The 26,541-nt window shown below is 38.3% G+C and overlaps 1 long non-coding RNA gene across 2 annotated transcripts; it reads left to right on the top strand.

The window, feature by feature from the left end:
• Window positions 1-1,983: 1,983 nt before the first annotated feature.
• On the top strand, window positions 1,984-13,747 carry LOC131424356 (uncharacterized). 2 transcript variants are annotated; one of them, XR_009227223.1, is made up of 3 exons: window positions 1,984-2,320; window positions 5,459-5,570; window positions 13,143-13,747. It is a non-coding gene; the product is annotated as an uncharacterized LOC131424356 (long non-coding RNA). The 2 variants fall into 2 exon arrangements; XR_009227224.1 differs by lacking the exon at window positions 1,984-2,320 and adding an exon at window positions 3,475-3,553.
• Window positions 13,748-26,541: the final 12,794 nt, after the last annotated feature.

The following is a 26,541-nucleotide window of genomic DNA, read 5'->3' on the forward strand; positions in this document are numbered from 1 at the left end:
TGAAAGAACCCAGAACAAAAGGTGATAGGCATATTTTACAATATGATTCCATTGTATGAATATAATATAAAATATTATAAAATATAAAATATTCATAATATAAATGTGGAGACAGAAAGAAGAGAGATGGTTTCTGTGAGCTGTGAGGAAGGGGAAATGAGAAATAGCCACTTAGAGGATACAGGCTTTCCATTCGGGAGGATAGAATGTTTCAGGTCCAGGTAGATGTGATTTAGCACATTTCAAATGTGTTAAATATCATTAATTATTCCCTTTAAAACGGCTGACTTCATGAAGGTCTGAGGTAGGTGTTGATTTGATATAATTTTTTGCCCAGTGCTTGTAGTGTCCAAGTGAAGAAATTTGATGTAGAGTTGATAAATGCCAGAAGTAACTGTCTCCCTTAATGTAGCTAAATGCATCATCATCTAATTAGTAAGATACATCAGTGATGAGTGAGGAACCCACAGCTCCAACCTCCTGTCTAGCAAAACCATAAAAATATCCCTGACACACAAATAAAGAGAGAGCTCTTGAGTTTGCAGAAGAAATGGAAAGTTCATGGAGACGAAGGGATTTGTTTACTCAAGATCACACAGATATCCAGGGGCAGAACCAGGAGTCACATTTAGGTGTTCTTATTTCAAATCAGGAGCTGTTATCCTCCACACACACACAAAAAAAAATTATTTCTCAAGACAACTTGCAGCAAAGTAACTCAACTGCACCACAGATTTTTTAAGTTATTGGCCCTCTAAATTCTCTCCCATATTTTAAGTTATTGAAAGAAGAGAGTAAAATCACCAATGAAAAAGCAAACCAGATTTTCTGGAATAAGACTTAACGATATGGTCACATGAATAAAAACTAGTATTTCACAATTCAGTATTTTGCAGAAACGTGCACCTTGCATATAAAGACAACCAAAAATAACATTCTCCCACCAGCAAATCTGATGATAGTGCAGTATTCAGGGTCAGCCTTCATGAGCCTGCAACCTGTCCAGGAACACAGGGCTGGTGCACTGGGTTTAATTGTCTGCCATTGCTACCTTGAAATTCTCAATCATTTCTTACAAAGGACGCTGCTTTTTCATTTTGCACTGTGCAACACCAATTATGTAGTTAGAACTGCCAGTATGCAACTAATTTCAAACCTTATCTCACCTACCTAGAATAGTTATTACAAAAATCAAATGGAGTAATATTGCATGATTCTTTAAAGTTTTCAAGATACATGCACATAAAAGTTGTTCTTCAGTTTATTGGTAAATATCAGGTGGGGAAAGAGATCATAGAGGGTAGGAGATCCTCAGAGACAGAAACCACGTGCCAGCGAGAACAGAGTCTACCTACTACCAGGCCTCCTGATGTCTAGATGAGGCTCTTTCAGTAGGATCTGTACTTCTGTCACCTCCCCAGAGAGGCCTTGCTCTCCCCTAAGCCATATGAAGGATCCCCACTCCTCAGTTTCTTCCCACTTTCTTTCATGTCACCCTGTTTCCTTTGTAACATTGTCACAATCCACACTGATTTTTTTTCTTTGTTCATTATCTGTCACCTCCACCAAAATGTAAACCCTATAAAGGCAGAAACTGGCCTTTCTATTATTAATAGTGTGTATTCCCAGCGCACAGTGGGCACTCAAAAAGCTCTTCAACAAAGAAAGAAATGAATGAATAACTGAATGAATATTCTTTTCCATCTGGACTTGAGAATGCAGCTTTCTAATTTGACTCTAAAGCACCATGATGTCCTTTGGCCACGTGGCCAATGGGTGGATTTGGTTGGAATGTATTGGTTTACAAATGTTTAACTATCAACTTATCTGTCTACTCTGAAAATTAGATTCTGAGTGATAAAAAAAAATGACTTTGGAATTTGTACTAAGTCAACTGTGCACATGGTACAGAATGTTCTCAGAAGCATCGGGACTCATGAATAATAAGGCTGACCACTTCCTGGACTTCCCAGGCTCCCTCGCCTGGTGTCCTTTCTTGCCCACAAACCTTTTGCCTGCTGACCTGAATCCGGATTCTCTCCTCTCTCAAGTGAGATGCCAGATGAACTCCAAGGGAATTGTCTTTATCCTGAATCTTGGCTGTCACTTGTGCTCAACCATTTCCACCCAGCTCCATACTTAAAGATTTGCTATTTTATGAAAAGAATGTAATTAACACCATACACCACAGACTTTGCTGCCGGCAGAGACCTTGACCAAAGCAGCATTATTCCATTGAGACTGTTCATGTTGGATTGCTCCAGATGGCCAAGCTGAATCAACAGAACCCGACAGAGAGGTTGGGTTTATTTCACAGCAGGTAGGAATGTGCAGTTGCAGCATAAACAGAAAATTGCTTTGACCTTCCATGAATTATGTGTTTGTGATGCTTGATAACATGAGGATCCATGACGCTATTTGTTCCATAAATAATTTTTTTTATTAACGAAGCTTCTGAATCTACAAGTAACATTATCCATATGAACCAGCATCATTTACACACACACAAACAAAAAAAAAACTACCTGAATACATCCTCACTGTAAAAAATTTGAGTAATAAAAAATCATATAGAATAAAAATGTGTAGGGCACCTTTATCTGTCCTATCCCACATCCTGCTCCTAGAGGTTTCTTGTTAACATTGTAAAGTACATTTCTCTCTTAACATTTTAAAATATATTGTTTTGACACTTTTTGTGTCTAAAAGCATTTATAAAAGCCATTTATAAAACTGTTTATTGAATTTAAAATGCCTAAGTTTTCACATATTTCTGAATTTGGGCTATAGCTTACATTTGATGGCTTGTTAGATGCAGTGAAACACCAATTTTTTTAATTTTTACTTTTCAAGTACATGACTCACACTTTATGCATTGTTCTGAGAGTCGCTTTTCAAAAGAGCCTAAATAAGTTCTTTACATGATATTTAACATTCTAACCACATTTATATCCACATTTTGGTGTGATATTTTTAAACTGTTAAATATATGGTTATAGTTATCATGTCTTCAAATTGCTTCTAAATTTATTCTTGACCCCTTGCATAGTGCCATAAACATAAAGGTCCAAGTACTGTATAAAAGGTTTTTCCAGTTAAAGAATTTTGGTCATACTCTTGGGAGGATCCACATAACCTGAAAATAAGATGCATATAAAATACATTTTTTTTTTTTTACTGCTGAGGGTAATAGGTATGTCATTTGACTCACACACTGGTTTGTTTACATTTTCTTCCATTAAGAATGTTCTACTAGGTCATATACATGCACCCTGTGAAAGAATTGTAGTTCTGTCCAATATTTCACCATTTTTCCAGGCAGGAAATGGGGAAGTGAGACATATGTGGACTCCATTCCAGCTTGGGCTCACAGTTGTCCCAGCCTAGGTTGCACTCCCTCCCCTGACCCTGTCCTCTAGGTAGTCCAAAGTCCTTGATTCTCTGGAGACTGAACAGGAGTTCAAAAAGACTCCAGCCACGTAGAGGACTAGTGGAGAGGCAGGACTCCAACCTGGACTCTGAAAGACTCTGGCTCAGAACAAACGTCTGAGAGGTGGGTTGGCTCTGGAGCCTTATGAGTGCGGTAGGTCCCAGAAGTTTAGGTAAGGTGAGGACTCCTGGTGCTGCCTCTGTGCAGGATGGAACTAACATCTTCCAGGGATACCCGTAGAGGAGCTGCCCCACACCTAAGGCAGATGCCTAGGGGCTCATGCAGTGCAGACTCACTCTACCTCTGATGTAGGGGGATATTCTTGTGAGCAATAAATGTTCCTGGAACATGGAGTTCAGTATCTGGAAACTGATCCCTGGGCAGGAACACTGTCTCACCCATTGGAGACAACAAGGTAGATGTGATAGCTATTCTAATGGTCTTAAAAGACAAGTAAGAACTTGCAGTTTGAACCTGTGAGATGAATTATCATTCTTGCAATTTACCCTCACAGGAAGGAGATGCCACTGTGGCTTTTGACACAGTGGTCTTATCTACAATTGTCACATAGCCATTCTGAACCCATGACTCTGCCACAAATATGCTGCTTTTACCTCCAAAGATACTCTAGCATGGCCTGTTTCTTACCATGCCCTCGGCTACCAGCCACATCCAAGGCCATGGCAGTAGCCTCCTGCTAATTTTCTCACCTCTGCGGTTACCCCCCCCAACAGTCAGTCTCCATACATTAGTCCAAGTCATCTATGAAAACATAATGTCCCTGATGTCACCTCACCATTTCCCACTTACAAGCTTTCCATGGTTTTCTACTGTGCTTAAATAAAGTCCTTATCTGAACACAAAGTCCCTGGGCATCCATCTCTGCAGTGTCCCTCACACATACACTCCACACACACTAACCTCGGACAAGCTGAGTTCTTTGCTATGGCAAAGCTTTGGCTATACCTCTTGCCTGGAAAATATCCACCTCTGTTATGAGCATGACCTTCTCTCTTTGACCCTCAAAACCTCCATTCTGATGTCCCCTGTTTAGCATTGCTGTCCCTGGGCACCTGTCTAAAGCCTCCTGTCCCATTACTTTGTTACATCATCCTAATTATTTTCTCTTTATATAATAAGAGCACTTATTACTTTCTGTAATTTTTAGATGTGTTCCCTTGTTAATTTTCTGCCTCCCTCTGAAAATTTAAGCTTCTAAGAATGAGGAACTTGGCTAGTTTCAAACCCTGTGTTTCTGTTTACTAATGTAGAACATTTCCTGGATCATGGGCCATTTTTGGATGAAAGAGTGGGCATTATTTGTATATTTTAAATTAATTGAGGGCTGGGGGTAGACCTCAGTTGGTAGAGTGCTTGTCTAGTATGCACAATCCCCAGCAGCACACAAAATAATAATAATAATAATAATAATAATAATAATAATAATAATAATAGATAAGGGTTACATACCTTACTTATAAGTGAATCACTAGTGTTTTGTATCTAAGGGACATGTTGTTAGGTAACATGAACCTTTACCCTTCATCCCTTAATCTAAATGGAGCACGTGTGTACAGACATTTTTCTTGTCATTATCCCCGAACATGCACTAGCCCAGGGCTGCCTGGGTCAGGATGTGGGAAAATGTTGAGTGAAAGCAGAATGAATTGATTGTTCAATTCAGATGAACGAGTGAAAGCAGAATGAATTGATTGTTCAATTCAGATGAACGTCAATATTACAAATCTGTGGGCCCACTCTGACCTGTTAATCACAATTCTAGGGATAGAGTCTGAACATTTTTGGTTTGTAAGTGCCAAGAATGATTCTGATGTATCTTTGTCAACAGTGTCTGGGAAGAGCCCTTCCTTTCCACTAAATCACTGTTGCTCCTGGGAACTGTTGTGGGTTTGTTGGAGTTTTTTGTTTGTTTGTTTTTGTTTTTGGTTTTTTTAATTGATACTGGGGATACAACCTAGGGGCACTTAACCACTGAGGTCACATCCCCAACCCTTTTTTTTTTTTTAGGTCTTATTTAGAGACAATGTCTTGCTAAGTTGCTTAGGACCTCCCTGAGTTTTGACGCTGGCTTTGAACACACGATCCTCCTGCCTGAGCCTCCAAGCAGCTGAGATTACAGGTAAGTGGCACCAGTTTGGCTGCTGTGTGGTCTTGATACATGTTTAAAGTGGATACTCAACAGCCCTGTCATAGAAGTAAGAGCAAGCAGAGCACGTAAGAGCAAAGCTCTCAGAAGTGATGTTCTGCCCACAACAGAAGCTTGCAGGGAAGTCCATCCACCAACTCAAACCAAAGGGCTTGAGTTTTCGTGGCATCTACGTGAGCACGTGTCATTCAATGAGTTTCCTCCCTTACTTTTGAAATTGAACATTTAGCTCATTTGTTATCTTTTCTTCTTTTTTAACATAAGAATTTAAGGCTATAAATCGATCTCTTTACACAGTCTTAGCTATATCCCACAAGGTTTGATTAAGCATTTTTATCATTATTTCTAGTAATTTCTCTTAATTCTTCTTTGATTTGGAAATGTATTTTAAATTTTCTGAATGCTTAGAACATTTTCAGTTATCTAATTTAATTGCATTGTAGTAAAAAGTGTGATAGATATGCTATAAGTTCTTCAAAACAATTTCAAATCTTTTTTAAGGGCTAATATCACAAACTTTCAGAAATATTCAGGTATATTACAAAAAATGTAAGTTTTGTGCAAATAACACCACAAAAGTCAGTTTATACACCTACTACACATGCTTTTCCTGGTCTTCAAAGTAGTCTCTTATTTTCTTGCCAGTAAGAAATGCATTAAAATAATATTTTTAAAAACACGTATATTCAAAAATCTTTACACATGCAAGACAAGGAAGGGAATTCTACATTTGGAAATAAAAAAAAAACCCTAAAAACTTAAGATGAATTATTTTCTCTCTCCATCATGCAATTTTACTTCTCTTGTATCTCTGTTTATATTGTGTTCAGAAGTCTGCCTTCCACTTTTGATATTCAATACCTTGGGAAATAGGTCTACATCAAACACATTTTGTAAACCCCTCGATTTCCTAGAACTTAGTATTTTGCTTATCTTACATTAATGTAGTTCATCAATAGAAACCCTGAAAATGGGTCAGCTCTTGTAGGCAAAGGGTTTCTTACCCTCTTACCCATCATTGTACCCTGAACCCCCTGTGATAACCAACTAGCACACAGTTAAGGGTTCAAGGATTCCACTGACCAAAACCAGAGTGGTCACTTTTTCAAAATGCTAAGAGGCAATACATATTACAAACTCAGAAGAACACATAATGAGTCAGCCTCTGAAACATTCAATTCTGTAACCACAGAATTGTTGAGCCAAAAAGGGAGTTCAAGTTTATTTCCTGAAAGAATTTTAATTGGGCACAAGTATTTAACTCTGCCTTTCCAAGTACTTCTACTTGAATTAATTCACATCTGTATTTCTAGAAATAGTTATAAAAACTGACAAATAGAATCAAACTTCTAATGCTCCATTGCCACACATGTAACAATATAGAATTTATGGATAATATTTTCCCCCTGCGTCACACCCTGAATGCCAGAATCCAAGACAACTCAATTCCTGCTGTGGGTTTCTGCGAATTGTTCAAGTTCAGTTAGCTATCACCTTAAGTCAGAGTAATGGGCTATTTCTCTTTCTGAAGAAATAGTTTAACTCTCCTAAACTAGTTCCCAGAAGTAGAAACCTGATCTCTTTTGGACTTTCTAAGCCTAGTATGATTGTGTGCACACTTTACAGGACTGAGATCCAAACCTTGAATACTTTTTTTCATCTGTTCAACAAGTATTGACCTCTTACTATACATGTAGTACTGTATTCCATCAGTCATTGATCTATCTATCACCTGTCATTTAATCTTTTTGAGGGTCCATTACTTTTCTTTCATCAATAATAGAAGAATGCTGAAGAGCAATAGCATTCCAAGTCAGAGGTAAGGACTCATATCTCAACAGTCAGGAGAGATTATATTGAATATCTTCTGTAGTAAAATATGTTTACTGTTAAATTTCATTAAACACTTATAAGGACCAAGAGCCTACAAACCTAGTAACTGAACTCATAAAGTATAAAATCCATATCTGTCTTAAAAGAGAATTAAATGAATAAGCAAAACACCCTGCACCATCCTGTACAAGATAAAGATTCAATCAGTAAGTATTTTTAAAGTGTCAGCCTTCCACTTGGATTCATGCAAGGATTTCAGATTGGTGTTTGTAAAGATTATAAAGATTTTTTTAAGTGTTTGTTTTTGTAATTGGTGTTTGTAAAGATTATTTTGGGTGACTGAGATGAAGTGACTTAAAACCAGAAGAAGAAGGAGGAAGAGAGAGAGAAAGACAGAACCATAAGCCTGTATCCAATCAGAAAATCACATTGTAACCTGCAAAGGCCTTGGGTGTGATCCCCAGCACGGAAAAAGGAAAGCCTGCAAAAGAAAACTGCATTTTTTTTTTTTTATAAAACTATGTTCAATGAATATTCCAAAGCTAGTAACCTCAAAATTGGGTGGAAAACAATATATTTACTTTATGTTCAATGAATTAACTTGGCTTGATTGTTTTCTCTGCAGGAGATCACATAAGTACTATTGAACTAATTTACCAAAGGCTTTTATTTCATTTAATGATAGAGACTTGCTTTTTTCTTCCTGTCAAAAATTTCAACGCCAAAACAGATGAAATGCTCTTCAGATTGTATCTTTTTGTATTAGCCTAGGTTATTCTTTAAATTTTATTTTACAGCTGACTTCACATGATAAGAATTAACATAAAATATTATGGTTTGTTTTACATATCCAAACAGAAATTGTATCTCTGAAAATTCTGGGGGTGGTGGAACAATCCACTTTCCTTGATTTCCAAATGACTTTATCATGATAGGGAAGTCATTTTATAGTTTTCTCTTCTAAGCACAAGTTCACTTTAGACTGTATTTCCCAATATGTTCATTAAAAGGGGTGGGGGGAACCCATCTACTTGAAAAAAAGAGTTTGTTGAGCTCTCTGGTCCTGACAGACAGACGGCAAGGTGATGTGTCCTTTCAAGTTAGCAATTGCTCATTTTCAGCACATCTCTGTCACATACTCTGAGAGTAAGTGGTGGATTCAAATGCTTGTTAGCACTGTCTGTGATAACTACATCAGCAAATGTGAGTGCTTGTTTTCCATAATACTCCTAACCTCTACCTGGCCACTAATAACATGGGCTTAACAGAGCTCTGGGAACTGCATCAACCCAGGGGATATGATAGGGGCATCTCTGGAAGTAAGATTTTGAATAGAGTAATTCTTGAGGGCTGCCTGAATTTTCTGGATACAGTTCTTATTTTGTACCAAAAGAAGGTTCTCATTGCCATATGTCATCCATAGCAACCAATTACACCACAATAGAAATACTAACAATGATGATACCTTTAGAAAAGTCAAGGCATGTGCAATTAAGAATGTATCCTCAAGAAATTTGCTTCCCTATTTGCTGCACCTGTTATTTTTTTTTGTTGTTATGCAAAATGTTATGAATGCACCTAAGCTATTGTCAAAATATTTACACTAGGCAATGAAAACATGCTTAGAAAGCCATAGTCTGTAAATTCTAATGACTGTTCTTCTGGGGTGCTGAAATACACAATTTTAGTCTCTGTATTACTCAGGAAGAATACTGAAGTACATTCCACTAAATGAATAAAATCAGTTGGAGCTATGAAAAGGCCTTAAAAACATCATAGCATCATTATCAGGCTCTCTGGCCCTGGCTCAGACACATCTACATTTTAATAGTAGCCTTAAGCAAAATGTCTTAACTTGATAGTGGTTTAAAAATATAATACATTTATTTTGATGAAATACATCCACTGGGTTGGCAACATTTTTTATTACAAAATATTAGATGTCTATTGTTTTATATATACAGAAAGATGTGTATATGTGTATATATCAGATAGATACATAGAGAGATGGAAGGGGAAACTATGTAACCCCTGCCTTCCTACTATCTATTCTCACAGTTATTTACCCTTCCCTAAATATGTGTACATACCACACAGCCACTCCTTGTTAGATATGTATGTGTTTATATATGTTCTTACATACAATATAAAGGGAGATTGAGTTGTTTTTATTAAAATTGAATTATGACTTACATATGATTCTGTAATAATCTTCATTTCCTATAATGTGGACATTTTTTTAAAGTTATTACTTCTACCTTCCTCAATATCTAAGTAGTACATTACATTTGATTGAATGAATGTATCATCATTTATTAACTATTTTAACTAAGTTGTTTCCATTTTGCCTATCATAAAAATATTACAAAGAATTAACTAATTTTTAAACCATGAGTATATATAGCTTAGGTGTATTTATATTCTTTAACTCTCCTGGCCATAATAAATATATATATATTTCTTCAAGATCCCAGAATTATCACATTGATGCAAAATGTTTGGAAACCAAAGACAGAACTGCCACTGATCGGTCACATTGCAAAGGAGAGCAAGTCATCCTTAGAGGTCATACGTGCCTCAGCTCTCCCTGCATGTGAACACAGGAAGTCTATATTATGTTCCTCTTAATATTGTTTCAACTTCTTCCTCTTGAACTATATTTTCTATTGCAAGGGAGATCAAATCATAAGCTTTAGAAATCATACAAATGAGAGAATTGCTACATTCATTTCCTCATTAGAATTGAATTTAGGTGTGACAGTAAGAGAAGAACCCATCTAGTTAACTGAGGAGTGGGTTATGAAAGTTTCCAACAATTTCATAAATGGAGTGTGAGAATTTGAATGTTCTGCTCAGAGACAGCGGTCAGGAATCAAGTACACAATGCAATCTGCCCCTCTCCTTAGAGAGAAATCACATTGTTGGCAAAGAAAAGCTATATTAGAATCACATCTCTCTTCTGCCTGACTTTCTGGTTTTCAAAGAGGACAGCAAATTCCTAAAAGTTAACAAGTTAAAATTTAACAACTTATTTAAGAACTTTATTTTTTAATAAAATATTTGCCATTTCCAAATCTATATTCTGTGAGGATCTAAAGGATGCTATGAGCTTATAGGTGCCATACTGACAAGCCCAGAAACCAAGACTGCAGTAATTGGTGTCTGTCTTAGGCTTCCCAGGTCTGTGATGATGCTTTGTCATTGTCACTTGTCCCCCATCACCAAGAGACAAGCATCACCAGGATAATTCCTCCTTTCTCAGTCACTAACAATTACAGAGCTGTCCCTTCTAGTCCCCTGAAAGTGCTATTTTTCACTTAGACTGGCTTTTATCTTGCTAAATGAGACAGATTCTCTACACCCTCCAAGATTTTTTTTTTTTTTTTTGGACAAGCTCTTCTTCTGGGAAATTGATATATTTTCCTGGAGTGACATCCAACAGTGGAACCTTGACTGATACTTCCCCTAGAAAGGAAGCAAGGAGCTCAGAGGTCCAAGGCACAGTTTTCTTTGCACTTGACAATGTTTTGAATCCCAAGAAGATTCTTAAAGTGTGACTACTGTTAGCAGGGTGAGAGGGAGCAAGGAGCTCTGAGAAGGGGTTGGGATTTTACAAATAACCAGATACCAATAGCAGGAGACTGGCCAGAGAAGCCTGTGGGTGCTGCCCTGGGGCCGGAGGTGCCTCTCTCTGCCAGGGACTGGGGATTAGATGTCCAGGAACCTGGAACCACGGTTCCTGGAGAGATCCTGAGAGTGGGAGGAAGACCACTAGGAGTGGGTTCCTTGCAAAGCCCCTCTAGCTGCAAGCTCCCCATCCCTTCCTTCCTACCCCATTTGAATGTCCCCCTGTATTTAAAGTGTAGAGCAGAAAAATCGATTCACCACTTGACATATCCTGATGGATTTTTTTCAGGAAATATCTAATTCTAACCAACTCCATCCTACATTTTGGGTCCAATCCAGGCTTGCCTTTCAAAGGGAGGGGAGAGTATTCTTTATTGAGCATGACTATGCATTTGGGGGATGTGATCTATTACAATATCCTGGAGTGTAAATTCCTGAGGAGTAGGAATTGTGTTATCTGCACATTTTTCAGTGTTTGATTCATGAACACAAAGATCACTCAACAGAGACTAATCTTTTGCCCCTCCTTGCTTCTTGGTTTAATTGAACTCACAGGCACTAGGGCCACTGGGTCAATGTGAGGAGCCCAAAGAAATTGGGGAAGAAATATGCTCCACATCTCACTGATCAGCCACCTCCTCTCACCCCACCTGCCCTGCTCTTGTTCAGACACTCACATTCTCTCACCTGGTCCTGTCCGTGTCATAGTGCTCCCTCCCAATGCACTATCCACCCTGAGCCCAGAGCAATTTCTCCAGGGTGGGGGAGGACAGATCCCAGGACTCCCTTCCTGAGCCCCTCTCCTGTGTCCCCATTGTATACTAGGGATAGCTGAGGGGACCTACTGCGTGATCCTGACCCACTATGTACTGAGAGTTCTCAGAACACGCCAGCTGTTCTGCCTCCACACTAATTCCCACGGCCATCACCACCACCTGGGCCCCACCCACCCCACCCCAGGCACCTGCTGGACTTAGAAATATGTTTTCTTTCCTATCACACAGCTCCCACCTCATGTGGAATGAGCACTGTCTCCCATGTGTCCCTTGTTCTGTGTTCATGTTTCCATCTTGCTCCTGTATTGTCAGTCTCTCCTACTCAAATGCAGAGGTGAGGTCTTGTCTTCTTCTGTCTGCCTTATCTCAGCACCATGCTGGGGAGGTGGCACTCACGGAACAAATGAGTGTGAACCTCCTGAGGAATGATTCTGTGCTCCTGACTGGGGCCAGGTGGAGCTTCAGCTATCAGCAAGATATCTTGTTTCTAGGCATCCTCTCTGCCCAGTTGGCTACTCTGTCATTGCCCTGTTGCTGTTGCAGTTACTGCCATGTCACTGCAGCTGCCAGGTCCGGGGCCCTGGTCAGCTGTTCTGCTGCCTTAACTTGTGCTCCTCCTCTTAATACTTTGCAAAGCAGTTCTCAACCCTGGGTCCCTCAGCACTACTAAAATCACCTGGCTCTCTTTCATAAAATATATATGGATGTGCAGGCCCCATCCCAGACCCAGGAATCAGAACCTCTTGGGGAGAGCTCAGACATCATACATTTGTTTTCTAGAGCTCCCTAGGAGATGTCACAGCATAGTGGGGTAAGTGCACGGCCTCAGTGGTTCCAGAGACTACTGTTTGGGGAACAGAAAAGCAGAATAAACATGAGAAACTAAAATACCAAGCATCCCATAGCAAGCTCTGTGCAGAGTCAAGAAAAATCTGGCTCAGAAATATCTCTCTCCTTGAGCTCTGTGCAAAAGGGATGCCAAGTGTGATCTCTGGATGGGGCTGTTTTTTTTACAGTTTACAACACCTACTCCTGATGTCTGGCCCCAGGCGTCCCCATGCTTGAAATTACTGTCGACACTCTCTGAAGGATGGTGGTGTAATTTCCCAGACATCGCTTCTTAAAGACAGTTCATCTTATGAGGTTGTTTGTTCACCAGGTAGTATTTTATCCATCCTTTTCATGAACTAGACCGTCTAGGGACATTCACAATGGCTTCATCCTAAATGACAATGATAGATCTTGCAGTGCTACAAATAATAATAACATACATTGGCTGAATGTCCCCTTTTTTGCTATGTCACTGCAGCTAGGTGTTTAGGCTGCTCCAATCTCCAGACACTGAGATGGTGGCCAGTGCAGAACCCAGACACTGAAGACCGGGCCCCGCAAGTCCTGTGAGATGAGCATCAGCTCCTGAGTTTAGATGAGAAATCAAGATCTCCATGACACCCACTCTACCTCATGTCTATGGAAGGACCACTGCAACGATGCTCTTGCATGTGTACTATGAACTTAAAAATCTTTCAAAATACAAAAGATTAAGATATTAATCTCCTGAAAGTAGACCTTCACAGTGAAATAAAATGAAATGAAGCTATCCTACTAGCAACTGGTTTTCTCCAAAGGTCCAGAAAGTTGTATTCAAAACTAGGTGATAACTGACCATCCTCTCTATGCATAAGCTGAGCATCCTAGGACTTCAAACACTAAAACATGGTTCCTGCTTCCCAAGCAATCACTATAAAGTGAGCTAAAAAGACATACGCACTCACAATATTTCACATCCAACTATGATAACCAGCAAAATTAATGTAGGTTTAAGAAAGTATAATACTGCACAGAGTCCAATACCTAATTTTGACTGGAAGAAAAATAGGCTAATATGTTACTTATGTTTATATTTAAATAACTTTCCTGAGAAAATAAAGATCTCTTAAAATAAATTTTATTTTTCTTGTCTTTGAATGTTACTTTCCTTTCATCACATCCCAATCATGGATTTCCTTTGAAATAGCACCATGAGAATTTGCCATATGGGGGATGGTGGGAGGTTGGAGATTCAAGCAGTCTAAAAATAAATTTTTAAAGAAACTTCAGCCTTGGGGCATCTACATATAATAGCACAGCAATCTGTTCACAGAAAGAAAGTTGACTGCCATTTTTTTTGTGTCCCTTCAACATGTTTTCCAAAGAAACAAATCAGGACATACCTTATCCTATAAGTGAAATAAATTTAAAATCAATCAAGCCTTTGCAAACTTATCTAGATGCACACATACTGTTTTATACAGTACTGAAAAATGAAATTATTTTTATTTAACTTTATACAAAGAGACAACCATCTTAAGGGTCCACATATAACCAGCTCTCTTTCAGACAACATTTTGGCTTAGATGAAATGATTGTATCACCTAGCTCTTCCCCTGTATTTTCACTTCTATTTTTACTGTAGCAAAGAGACAGGCCATCTGTCTTGCGTATTCAAATGACCAGGTTAACATAATATCAAAGTGCAAGATACACACGTTCCACTGGCAGATTTGTCTCAATTCGTTGCAACCCTTGAAAAATCAATTTATTTAATAACTAAGGAAATATTTAGATCAGTTCTTCTATGACAGGACAAGGACAGGAACAAAAAGTGGGAGCCAGAGGTAAGATATACTTCCTGGGATGAAGACTGCCAGGATCAAAACATACTGAACACTCTTCACCAGGATATCTCGATCAGAAATTTGGACTAAGCCAATTCAGATCTTTAGTCATCAATGAACTGTTTTCTTATAAAGTCATTCTGTATCCATGTTAACCTCAGAAGAGCATAGACTTTTTAATATTTATGCAAAATCAAGGAATTAACACACACCAAATAAACATGCTGCCCCCCCCCCACACAAAATGGTGCTAGTACTGACTACCTAGTTTGTAGAGAATCCACTCAGTATGTTTTCTTCCTCTGTCTCCCTCTGTAGTCACCATTCCTTTGTATTTCTTTCCTTATTAGTATTTATATTGTAACAGGATTTAGACAGGATTGTCTAAAAAGAAATTTGAAGGCTCTCTGCTGATTTTCTCCAGGGGGCAGAGATAATATAAGGATTATGCAGTTATTTTCTTGCCTCAATAAAATTATAAGTGACTCTTAAAGGCTTTGGAAGACTGAATTAATTTTGTTAATCACTACATGCTTTGTGTATTTGACATATCAAATTTTAAAACAATAAGTCATGAAGACCTAGTGGACAGAAATTATATCTTGTAGAAAAGAAGACTGATCTTTTACAACAAAACCAACTACAACTGGTACAGGTCCACACATTAAGATTTCAGGGATCTTATTCTTCCAGAGTGTATTTCCTCATCAAAACTTCCCAGGAGTGGGAGACCGGAGCAGGCCTTTGGCTCTAGCTCCAGTTCCACTGTAGGGAAAGGGGATGGTAACTAGAAAACAAAACACTGTGCCTGTGGGACAAGAACCTGCCTCTCAGTTGTTAATTTGATTTTGCTTAAAATAAAACTACATTTGAATATTCAGCTGTTTATTCATTCACACAGAAAGGAAAAAATTAAATAAAAAGGAGGAACTAAAGACTAATAAGAAAAGTCCAGTTTTGAGGTCAAAGGAATGATTTTCAGTGTTTTTGTTTACCACAATGTACAAGGATGATGGGGTAAAATAATAATAATAATAATAATTATTATTATTATTATTATTATTCATAATTTTCAGAATATATAGTTTTCAGAATATATTTGTAACAACCACATATTTGAAAAAAAGACTGCCGAATTTAATAACAAACCTGCCTTTTTAGAGCCAGCATATTAGTTTTATGTTGATTTTATGACAAGAAGGCCACATTCTTAGTGTAATTTGTGTTCACTATGTAACAAATTGGGGTCCTTTGTATAATCAAAATGAATAGTATATTAGCAAACATTTATTGAGCCCCCAAATAATTTTAATATCTTAAATGATTATTGGAAGTTTAAAACTGATACACTGTAGTTTTGTGAAAGTCTGATAGAAACAGGCATACCTTGATGGGAAAAGTCATCTCTGATTATAATTTGTCCCCAGAGACAAAGATGGCCTCCTTTCTGACAGTACAGAGGTGACTTGTGATTTGACCTGGGGCACTTTCAAATACACTTAGAAACCACAGGGGCTCTGTCGAGGTATGTAAATGACACCCAAGGCTCTCTGAAGGGAACCCATGCGTGCCTGGCCAACAGACATCTCCAGTGGTCAGGGGTGGCCACTAGGAAGACTGAGGAGTGAGACTCAGAGGAAACCCACAGGTAAAGAGGAGAAGCAGCCCAGAGTGACAGCCAATAGCAGGGTGGAAGCTGGGACAGCAGTAGCTCTCATTTGATGTGTCTTCTAGTAACTAACATATTTCATACACCGTTTTTTAGCCATATGATTTAAAATAAATTTCCTCCTTCACTTTCAAGATTCTCATTCCTTTATCAATCAGATGCATGCATTTGGAGAGGGGAGATGATTATGATAAAACAATGTTTCCCATTTAATTTTGAATACCCATAAATATCTACTTAAATATAAATAAGTTCTAAACACCTGTATTAATTACACTTTCTTGAAAATGAACTTCAAAAAATTTTTTTAAATCCTGATATCACAGATTGCACCTTCTGTCTTTCATAATTTAACCTCCCCACCCCCAGGACTATAGTTATGTATTTACTGTCATCCAATATCTCTCCTCAGAGAATATTGGGAAAACTTTAATATGGGCTTATCTAGAGATGAAAAATACTTGTTTTCTGACCACAGCAAGCTTCCCATTAAGTGCCGGGGGTGGGGGGGGGGCGGGGACATGGAAAATCATTTGTGGGGGATTGATTCTAGGACCCCCTGCAGATACCAAGATCTGTCTACCCCCAAGTCCCTTACATAAAATGGTATAATATTTGCATATGACCTATATTCATCCTCCTGTATACTTTGAATCATCTCTAGATTCCTCGTAATACCTAACACAATGTAAATGCTATGTAAATAGTTGTTACACTGCTTTATTTCGGGGACAATTACAAGAAAAAATGTCTGAAGACGTTCAGAGCGGAGCCAAAGGTTTTTTCAAATACTTTCCATATGTAGTTTTTTGAATCCACAGACATGGAGACTGAGGACGCAGAGAACTGACAGTACTTGCATTATGTTGCGTCTTGTGCAGTGATGAACCGTGAGCACTGGACATGGCTTGGAGGTGGAGAGGTAGAGAGGACACCAAGGAAAGCTGCCTGGAGGAGGACACACACGAACTCAACTCCAAAGGATGAGTGTGAGTTAGCCAAGAAAAAACCTTTTTCAACTTGCAAGTTTCGTGGGTCCAGCACTGCTTCTCCCCTCAGCCTGGTCCCTTTCTTCCTCTCTCTTTCCAGCACACTAGCATTCTTAGCTTTTCAAATGTCTTTCCTGCCTCAAGGTCATTGGGAATGTTCTTCCGTGAACCTGGGCTTTCCCTGCACCAGGTTACTTCCACTCCACCTTGGAAAGCTCAGCCCACACTAGTTTCCCAAGGGAGTTGTCCTTGCACACCCTTGTCTCCTCCCTGGCTTCCTACACTTGTTTGCATTTGTCATCTTTTAATTTATAATATATTATGTAACTGGTTGTTTACTTTGTTTTCTCCACAAACCAAAAGCTCTAAGAAAGCAGGCACCATTGAGATAATCATGTGATTCTTATCTTTAAGTCTATTAATGTGATGAATTACATTTATTGATTTCCATATGTTGAACCCTGCTTGCATCCCCAGAGGAACCCCACTTGATCATGGTGCACTACCTAACACACTCTACTGTCATGAACATCTAAAAAGAAAAAATTAATTTTTTTTTAAAGAAAGCAGGCACTCATGTGGATCTTTTTCAATTCTAACTAAGCACTTAGCACGGGTGATACAGAGTGGACATTCAATGGCTATTTCATGGTGCAGCTGTCCAGTCTGGAGAACCTGAACTATTGCCATGGGAGGGAGAGAGGAGAGACTCTGGAAATAGCTGTAAGATGCACAATTGTGCAGCCAGATCAGATATTTGATGGGAGAGGAAGAGTAAAGGAGGATTGGTAGATTTAGCGCCTCACCTGTGTCACTTTCATATCCTCTGTACTATTTCACGTAAAACATACCCCACCGAAATTTACTTGTTGCTTTTTGATGTTTCGCATGGAGATTTAAGATTTACATGTAAAGTTGCAAATTTAAAAATAAGTCATCAGATTAAAAACCCCCTATCTATACTTGACTCCAAATCCAAAAACTCAGTGGCTTGACAGTCTCCTATCTGTGACCAGAAGTAGTGAAAGAATTCCAAGTAGTCACAGGTAAGTTTTGGAGGGGATTTAGAGCAATGCTCTGTAAAATCTGTTCTTCCCCACCCCAGCCCCTCTCCCCTGTCCCTTCTTTCCTTCTCACTGTGCTCAGGGACGATCTTCTTTCCCTCTGCCTCGGAGGGAGCTAAAGCTATGGAGTGGTGACTTTGAGACAGGGGACAGAATTCCACTGCTCTCTCCAATCCCAAGCTTGATGTAATGGGGATTTACAATTTCACCTTTCCCTTCCTCAATTTCACAGCCTTCTCAACCAAGAATCAAATTCTTCTCATTAGATTTTATCTTAGTTTATTACTTTTAGATGCAAAGAAAGATGGCAAATAAGAAAAAATAAGAACTGAAGTTGGCAGTTTACTCAATACACTGCATTTTCCAGCATTTCAAACACTTCTTCCCAATGCATGTTCTTTCCCCCAAACTGCCCAAAGAAACTCCAGAATTTTGTTGTCCTGTGTGTGTATGTGTATGTGTGTGTGTGTGTATACATACGTGTAAGTAGATAGATAGATAGATAGATATCCATCTTTGTTCCTTATGGAACAAATTTCAGTATTTAACAAAGCAACTTGTCACATATTACATGTTTATTCCAAGTTTTCACAGCCTAATCCATGATCCCGGAGGAATTTCAGGAACCATTTGTGTCACTAGAGAGATCTACTGTAGATGAGGCATATCTCTTTAAGGAGAAGAAATCTGTGGGCTGGGGTTATGGCTCAGTGGTAGAGCGCTTGCCTCACATGTGTGAGGCACTAGGTTCAATTCTCAGTCCCACATATAAATAAATGAATAAAATAAAGGTCCATCAACAACATAAAAAAAAATCTTAAGAAGAAAAAAGTCTAGTTTGCTTTTCAGAGACTTATGTTTACCAAAGTGGAGATAATTGAAACATGGCCTAAAGATAAAGAAACCCCATATACTCTTAAATCCCTGAGCAAGTATGCCACAGAGCCTAGGAATTCATTAAGAATTTTCAGAATTGTCTCTCTTCAGCTACCCAAATCCACTGACGGAGAAACTCCTGTGCACCTCAAGAGTTGCACTTGGCTCTATGCTTGTTATGTGGCTCCCATCATCCTTCCTCTCTCCTTTTGTCCCTCTCTCTCTCTCTCCTCTTTCTCTGTCAAATGCTATCCTGTATTCTTTTTATTTTCCCCCATTCAATAATTCTTATCACAAATGCCCGAGACTAAAAAGGCTACAGGCCACTGTAGGGACACACCAAACACCATAGGGCTCCTCACAGAGCTTTAGGTAAGGTCCGAGTTGAGGAGGTAACCACAGTGACAGATCAACAAAACAGTCACACAGAGAGAGGCTTAAGTAGCAAAGTTATATAACTGTATTGTGGGTCTAGAGGCAAAGCTCCACTTAGATTAAGGGATGAAGGTTCAAGGTTCGGGTTACCTAACAACATATCCCTTAGGTACAAAACATTAGTGATTCACTTCACTTATACAGTAATAGTTAATGTGCTCAGTACAAACTTGCTCAGAGCATCGCTAATCCTAAGAAAGCAACCAATCAGCAACGGAGAGGGCTGTGCCTAAAATCACCAGGTCTGCCCTTGTCTTTCTATTATGCAACATGCTGTGACTTGGGAGAAGCACCCCATCATCTCAAAGTCCCCCAGCTTTGACTTTGCTCCTCTGATGCAGCAAGTTCCACTGACCCTGTTTGTTCCAGATCCACCCTGCAGTGAAGTTCTGTTCCGCCTGATCTTTGGACAATATGGAGGAGTTCAGATTGTTTATTGAGATTGTGATGATAACTCATATAAAATCAGAATAGTATTACCAGCTGCAGACCCACCCCTGATTCACCTCTGCTCTTGAAGAAGGTCACTGTAGACAAATGTCACTGTATGGGTGTGACAGACTCAGACTGTGCCATTCTGAGTTCTCTTTGTCTTTCAAGACCACTGTTGCTACACTGTCTTGTCTCACTAATGTTGTTACCATACATGTGGCTCACAAGCTTTTTTCTCCCACCTTCCAGCATATTCCTAGCCATAGTGAGATTAAGAATAACATAGGCCCAGCTAATGGGGAGGCTAAGGTTGGAGGATTGCAAATTCAAGGTTAGTGCAGGCAACTTAGCAAGAGCATGCCTCAAAATAAAATTTAAAATGGTTGGGGCTATAGTTCGCTGAGCAATCACTTGACTAGCATGTGTGAGGCCCTGGATTCAATCCCCAGCACTATAGAAAAGGAAGAAGAAAAAAGAAAGGACCAACTAGATAATAAAGGTAAGAGCCTATTGTCCATCCCTTTAATTCCTATCTCATCAGCCTTCTATCCTTTTCTCTAACAATAAATACAATAAGAATATAACCAAGAAAAATAATATTCCTCTCTTCTTTATTTTTTTAATTTGTTCAAATTAGTTATACATGACAGGAGAATGCATTTTGACACATCATATATAAATGGAGTATAACTTCTCATTCTTCTGGTTGTTAATGATATAGAATTACACCAGTTGTGTAATGCACATAGGGTAATAATGTCTGATTCATTCTACTATCTTTCCTACCCCAATACCCTCCCCTTCCTTCATTCCCCTCTGTCTAATCCAAAATACCTCTATTCTTCCCTAGCCCCACTCCCTTATGTGAATTAGCATCCACATATCAGAAAAAAACATTCAGCCTTTGGTTCGTGGGGATTGGCTTATTTCACCTAGCATGGTATTCTTCAGATCCATCCATTTACCAGTAAATGTCATAACTTCATTCTTCTTTAAGTAATATTCCATTGTGTGTGTGTGTCCATTAATCTGTTGCAGGGCACTTAGTTTGGTTCCACAGCTTAACTATTGTGAATTGAGCTGCTATCAATACCCGATGTGGCTGCATCACTGTGGTATGCTAATTTTAAGTCCTTTGGGTGTATACCAAGTGAGTCAAATGGTGGTTCTATTCCAAGTTTTCTGAGACCCACACTGCTTTCCAGAGTGGTTGCACCAATTTGCAGTCTCATCAGCAATGTATGAATGGACCTTTTTCTCCACATTCTCCCCAACATTTATCATTACTTATATTATTGATGACTGCTATTCTGATTGGAATGAGATGAAATCTCAAGGTAGTTTGTTGACAATTTGTATTTCTTCCTCTGTGAGGTGCCTGTTCAATTCCTTTGCCCATTTATTAACTGGGTTATTTGGTGTTACGTTTTTTTTTTAATTTTTTTTTATATATCCTGAAGATTAATGCTGTATCTGAGGTGCAAGTGGCAATAATTTTCTCCCATTCTGTAAGCTCTCTCTTCACAGTCTTAATTGTCTCCTTTGTAGTGAAGAAGCTTTTTAGTTTGATACCATCCCATTTATTGATTCTTGATTTTACTTCTTGTACTTTAGGAGTTTTGTTAAGAAAGTCACTTCCTAAGCCAACATGGTGGAGATTTGGGCCCACTTTTTCTTCTAGTAGGCACAGGGTCTCTATTCTAGTCCTTAAGTCCTTGATCCACTTTGAATTGAGTTTTGTACACAGTAAGAGATATTCTTTTTTAGACATTTCATTACTTTTTTGAGAAAGAAAAAAACCACTAATCAGACATTGTATATATTTTCTTCTCTTTATGTGTGTATGGTATGAATAAATGAATATTTGATATTTTTGCAAAATAAGCTCAAAGCCCAATCCAAAGGATGGTCACCTCTAGATGAGAGTTTCATTGTGATGAAAATAAATACAAGATGTTGGACAGGAAAGATACTTATCAATCACTCACCATCCAAATTGCCTCCTTGCCATTCTGAGCACACTTGGTAGAAAAGTTGCTATTTTCAATAAAGTATCCATAAAATAGCTGTGAAGTGATTTGCTTGTATTGAACTTAAATTCTTCAGATCTAACTAACTAGCCCTCACCAGAATCAAACCTAAGTCCTTACAGTATTTCATCCCAAACCTCAATCACTAACACTCCAGGCCTGAGAAGGGGACTCAGGAAGAGACCATTGGTAGACCACTCAAAAGGAGGAAGAAAATACTGAATACTCCACAGTCTTGCATCACAAGTATTACTCTTCTGTTTTCATTTTTGAGTTGTTCTGTCATTGCTATTTGTTTCTTAATGAAAAATCAGTGATCTGTTTTCCTCTTTCTTAAGGGAAATTTCTTTTTCTCAGAATCATAGAATCTCAGCATAGGAAGGGATCTTAAAAACCATCTAGCCCAAGCCCTACACTTTAATGAACAAATTGCCTCTCGGACACTGCTAAGAAGCTGTGCCTACTCTCTTCTCAGCCTCAGCTGCTCTACAAACAAGAAATTAAACTGTATTGGTCATTTTATTTGGAACAGGTCAAATTGATGAAAAATTCTATATCTTGTATGATCTTAAGAGTCTAGAAACCCTAAACCTTAAAAAGACTATCATGTTCCCTGCCTTCCTGGCAGTAGATAATCCAAAATTTAAAAACATCAAATTGTAAAATTGGGGAACAAAGTAAAATTCTGAATTTCCTCTTAATGAAAGATTTGAGGTTTTCTTTTTCAATTTCAAATGTCACATTCTTTAAAAGATTTTTCAATTTCCTTTTGGCCTTTGATGCCCCATGTGGCTGGCATGTTATGCACATGGTTAACTTGCTGATAGGCTTCCATCATGGCTGTTCTTTCCTTCTTCAGACTAAATATTCTTCTTTTCATCATTCCTCAGAGATTGTAGTTTCCAGATATTCACCCTTTCCCCCTAGTTTTCCATTGTTCTCTTCCTGGTCTCGATACGTCTAGATCAACTGGAACCCAGACCTGATGACCCTTGCTTTGAACCCAGCTCTTCAAGAAATGCCCTCTCCAACTCTTGGTGAACTATTGCACTAATAACCCACTGAGCTCATAGGTAGCCAAAACCTCCACCTGATATTTTTTCAAGCACACACCCTTCTGCTTCATGGTACTTTTGAAAATCAAGAAGACATCCCTCTTTATGTAGACCCAGCCCCTGTTTTTTCAATCAGCCAAGCTCCTGCGTGCAGGATATAACCTGCTTCAATCTGCCAGTTAGTTCTACAATATGCCGACCCTCCTAGGCTTGTGTTGTGAATTTTCTAGAACTAAGGGCAGCCTTTCCATCGCTCCCTTGTACTTTTTATCTTGTTAGATTTGGCCCATTGTTCCATCCTGTCAGCTATTTTGGGTTCCAGCATATTTGCCCTCCCATCCAGGGGCAGAATCATCAAGACATCATGAATTGTTAGTCGGCCAGCTCAGTGGCCCTATCAAAAAGGAAGTGAGGTCTGGCACAGGAGTTCTTATTCATTTCACTTTGACTTAAATGGCTGCTGCTTCCTTTCTTTTGGCTCAAAATGGCAATCTGTTCCAAAGATTTTTTTCAGCATCAATATCAATTTTTTTTCATCTGTGGTCTGGATAGTCTAAATTTCTTCCCCTTTCTGAAAACTAGGACATTGTCTGATCCCTATCCAGTGTCAGGACACATCTCCTGGGCTCCACAATTCCTTAACAATCACTGAAAGCCATTTTCAAGAGAAATCACACAGAGCCAAGGGCAGAGGCCTTACGAAATTCGTTTGAAGTAGCTTAACTAGGGATTTTTACAGATAAGTGGGAAAATTACATGACACAGGGTTTATCTATTTATTTTTTTACTGCAGTTTTAGAATTTCCTTTATTCAACATTTCCAGGAAGGGCAAACTCCTATCATTCATTTTAATGCAGTTTTTTTTAATGAAACAATAAAATTCCATCAATTATAAAGTCAGTGATTTTCAAAATAGTATGCAATTTTCTGTTCCTTTTCATTTGTGCCATTTTTTTTCTCATTTAAAACTCAAGACTTACAACAGAAAAAATAAAACCAAAACTGATATCTCATAAAAAAACAACAACAACAACCTCAAGACTACTAAAAATATAATTAGTATCACATTTTGTACATGGGTTAAAATTCCAGTACAGAAATCATATTTGCAATTTTACATAATCACATAGCTGTAATTTTATCACTTTCTTATCAATGCATTGATTTTTATTTATATTTAAATTGTTATCAGAAAGCATGGACTATACTATACTTTTTAGATCAAAGCTATATCACTAGATGAAAAAATCCAGTCTCTATTCAGCATTATTTCTGATTGCCACAGAGAATAAACTAGGGATACTTTTTTTTTTTTTTTGTACCATACATGAGCTTTTTCTGACTTAAAAAAAGGCGGGGGGGGGGAGGTGGCAGAGCTGAGGTTGTGGGTTAGCGGTAGAGCACTTGCCTCCCATGTGTGAGGCTCTGGGTTTGATCCTCAGCACCACATAAAAATAAATAAACAAAATAAAGTTTAAAAAAAAACCTTACCAAAGAATCCATTTCAGCCATTAAACTTTTACTTATATACCAACATTGTCAAGAGTCATACCATCCTTTCTATCATCTCATTTCTATGATTACCCAATGTGCCTAAATAAGAAATGGTAAGCCTCTGCCCAGCACCTTATAGTCAAAGCTGTTTCTATTCCCACAGGAACTGCAGAGTTAGTTATAGTAAAAAGCCGAAGGAAGAGATCTCAGATCTTGGATCTAAACAGCAAAGACTTCACCAAAGTTGGTCTGGGGGGATGTATCCTGGGATTGAAAAGTGAAAATAGGGTATCAGTGATTGACAGACTGGGAAACTTGGGAATTAGAACAGAACTAAATAAAGGAGAAGCTGAAGTTTTTAACTTAATTAATCAAAGTATACTTTTACTACTATTAATAATATTGTCAACCAATATTTTTTGTTTTAGACACTGTGCTAAATCCATTTACAAGTCTGATCCTAATAAATTCTCATCATGCACTATCAGGAAAGCACTAATATAATATGTTATTGTCAGGTAGATGAAGGTGACTTAGGAACAACGATTCCAGTCCGAGCCCCCATGCTGTTTTCCTCAGACACTCTCCTTATCCGCTCTGTTGTCTGAGAGTTCCACCTGAGAGCAAAATCTCAATAAAGCCTCGATCATTGGCCTTTTTAAATCTGTCTCCTTTTGGGCGCCATTGCCTGACCTTACAGTTATAGATGAGAAAACTGAAACAGAGATGTTAGGTAACTTGCTCAGGATCATACAGCTAGTAAGGGACAGCCGAAATTCAAATTTGTGATAACCCTGTGCTTTTGCTTTCTTCCTGTTCTTTATAAATTTCCTGTATGGTTACTTTCAGAAATAAAACATTTTCTTTTTTAAAAATAAATTCAGGTAGACAGAATGAGATCACCCATAATTATACTTATCACTGACAATGTATGGCTTTTTGAATTAGTTTTTTAGTTAATTATTTCTAATAAATATGATTATCACAGTGAGTGTGCCATCCAGAAGAAAAGCTAGAAACTTGAGACCAAACTCCATCTAAGTCCAGAGTTCCCACCTCTCAATCTCCAGCTCAGCAGATCTCAGGTAAAGCCATCCTGAATCCTTCACTGCTTGTTCCCTTGATTTCTTTTAAGGTAGTATGACTGTACCTAATGCATTTCCAACAAAACACAAAGTTTCCATTTCGTTATTTTTAGCTTTAGCTCATCTGTTATCTCATGTGCTTACAGTTATAGATGAGAAAACTGAAACAGAGATGTTAGGTAACTTGTTCAAGATCATACAGCTAGTAAGGGACAGCCGAAATTCAAATTTTCTAGCTTTCATTATTTTTTATTGATTTTGACAATTTCCCATCATTTTATATTCATTTCTCCAGAGTCTTGCCAATGGGTATCCGGGCTAGTTCCTGGGTTTTTTTGTTGTTATTGTTTGTTTGTTTGTTGTTTGTTTTCTTTTGTTGTTGTTTGCTATAGTGACTAATTCTGTTATATATATTTTATTTTATTTTTTTTTTTAATTTTTTTTATTGGTTGTTCAAAACATTATAAAGCTCTTGACATATCATATTTCATACATTAGATTCCAGTTGGTTATGAACTCCCAATTTTACCCCAAATACAGATTGCAGAATCACATCGGTTACACATCCACATTTTTACATAATGCCCTATTAGTAACTGTTGTATTCTGCTACCTTTCCTATCCTCTACCATCCCCCCTCCCTCCCCTCCCATCTTCTCTCTCTACCCCATCCACTGTAATTCATATCTCTCCTTGTTTATTTTCCCATTCCCCTCACAACCTCTTATATGTAATTTTGTATAACAATGAGGGTCTCCCTCCATTACCATGCAATTTCCCTTTTCTCTCCCTTTCCATCCCACCTCATGTATCTGTTTAATGTTAATCTTTTCTTCCTGCTCTTCCTCCCTGCTCTGTTCTTAGTTGCTCTCATTATATCAAAGAAGACATTTGGCATTTGTTTTTTAGGGATTGGCTAGC

This window comes from Marmota monax, unplaced genomic scaffold (genome assembly GCF_021218885.2).
Source record: "Marmota monax isolate L192 unplaced genomic scaffold, Marmota_monax_Labrador192_F-V1.1 WCK01_AAM20220418_F8-fsc00030, whole genome shotgun sequence".
NCBI lineage: Eukaryota > Metazoa > Chordata > Mammalia > Rodentia > Sciuridae > Marmota > Marmota monax.